Source organism: Pollachius pollachius (assembly GCF_949987615.1).
Source record: "Pollachius pollachius genome assembly, chromosome: 10".
NCBI classification, from domain to species: Eukaryota; Metazoa; Chordata; class Actinopteri; order Gadiformes; family Gadidae; genus Pollachius; species Pollachius pollachius.
In genome coordinates, this window is record NC_136943.1 from 5,491,963 (window position 1) to 5,494,462 (window position 2,500).

Genomic DNA, 2,500 nt, shown 5'->3' on the forward strand with positions numbered 1-2,500 from the left:
TCTGTGTGTGTGCGTGTGTGTGCCCGTGTGTGTCTTCATCAAAGTGGTGTTGAAGTTGATGGGAGCAGAGAATTTTGTGGAGGATGGAGAGGATTAACACAATCTGGGCATGAAGCCCCACAACTAATAGAATGATGTTTGTGTGTGTATGTGTGTGTGTGTGTGTGTGTGTGCCTGTTTGTGTCTGTGTGCGTGTGCGCGTGTGCATGTGTGTTTGTGTGTGTGTGTAACTCTGTGCAAGAGTGTGTGTGTGCCTGTGTGTGCATGTTTGTGCTTGTACGTGTGCCTGTGTGCGTGAGTGTTTGCCTCTATGTGTTTGTATGCCTGTGCATGTATATATTTGTGCCTGTACGTGTGTATGTGTCCGTGTCCGTGTCCGTGTCCGTGTGCGTGTGCGTACGTGTACGTGTACGTGTGTGTGTGTGTGTGTGTGTGTGTGTGTGTGTGTGTGTGTGTGTGTGTGTGTGTGTGTGTGTGTGTGTGTGTGTGTGTCTGTGTGTGTGTGTGTGTGTGTGTGTGTGTGTGTGTGTGTGTGTGTGCGTGCGTGCGTGTGTGTGTGTGCGGGGCTCTCAGGGTGTTGGTTTGTGTGCACTGTGTGTGTTGACTGTGTCTTGATAGCAACAGCGCTATACACAGCTGCTCTCTGCGCCTGGCATCTGGAGATGACAAACAGCCACTTGGATGGAAATGGAAGACAGACAGAGGCAGTGACAACACACAGGCCCATTACAACAACAACAAATAACGCAACCAAAAAATACTAAATAGAAGAGTATTGATGGGCGGGAGCAAGGAGAGAGCGAGGCCAGGTCACAAGACATTCGTTGTGTGTGTTCCTATGTGCGTATGCATACCAGGAGTTCTGTCATGGGGGAAGGATACAGACCAGTGTGTTTGTCTGAATGTATGTATGTGTGTGTGTTTGTCTATGTGTGTGTGTGTGTGTGTGTGTGTGTGTGTGTGTGTGTGTGTGTGTGTGTGTGTGTGTGTGTGTGTGTGCGATGTGTGTGTTTCCTGTGTGTGTGCGTGTGACGCTCAGAGATTGAAGTGTAATGCCATTAGGACACATGCAAGGCACACGTGATGGGACGTCTGTGGGGACCAACCACAGCTCTCGGTGATGCTAGGTGCAGGAGCCCTGTGTATACAAGGCAGTGCATCTACGGGATGATAGGTAAAGAGTTGAACACACACACACACACCACATGCAGTATGGTCTGTGTATGTGTGGAAGGTATGCGGGGTCTGATCCACTCAGGCCAAATATTCAACCGCACGGTTAACCGATATGGGTTTTCAGTTGCTCACACATCTTTATAACACGACAGAACTTGGAATTTTTTTTTTTTTAAACCAAAGCAACCTTGCACAAGTCCTCAAAATATCAGTTGGATGACACATATATACACACGCGCATGCTCACAGACACACACACAGACACACCGACACACTGTGTCGGGCAGTATACTCACGGAACACTGTATTGTACTGTAACGAGGTAGACAGTACTTCGTAGCAAGTATTTCGGCCACGCATATGTGTGTGTGTTTGTGTGTGTTTGTGTTTATTTGCGTGTGTGTGTGTGTGTTTTTATGTGTATGTGTGTGTGTGTGTGTGTGTTTATGTGTGTGTTTTTATGTGCGTGTGCATGTGTGTGTCTGTGTGTGAGAGTGTGTATGTGCGTGTGGGTATGTGTGTGTTTTTATGTGTGTGTGTGTGTGTGCGGTTGCGAGGTACAGCAGTGTACTGGCTGGCTGGTTGTGTTTAGAGCAGAGCCAGAGGAGCTCAAAGCGCTGAATGTCATCATCAGGGCTGTCGGAGAGCCAAGCACTAATCACACCCAGATCACCTACCCACACACACACACACACACACACACACGTGTGAGTGTGTGTGTTTATGCATATGTGCTACTCATTTGTGTGTGTCTGTATGCTCAAACGTGCATGCGTGTGTGTGTGTGTTTGACCCATGGAACGAGAGTTTGTGAGAGATTGATTGAGAAAAAAGAAAGGACGAAAGATTTTTGCGCAAGGAACATGTGAGCACATTGCAATGACTTGTGTTACTATGAAATGAGCCTGTGTGTGTGTGTGTGTGTGTGTGTGTGTGGGTGTGTGTTTAAGCGGCTGAGTGAAGGCTATGTATGTGTCTGCTGGAGGAGGCTGTATTTTCTCTCTTTTTCTCCCTTCTCCCCCCTTGCTCCGTGTCACTCTCCCATCCCACCCCTTGATTTCCATTTTTACATGCAGCTCCAGATGTGAGGGCAGTGAAATATTACATTACAAAAATGAGCTTGTTTCTGCACTTTGAATATATCAAAAACAACCGTACCCACATTTCGCCTTGGCCTTTGCAAGACACACGCACTCACAGACACACATACACATGTACATCTGCACAAACACACGCACACACACACACACACACATGTTCACCTGCAACCACACAGACACACAAATGTACACCTGCACACATGTGTTTGCACAAACGCACACAC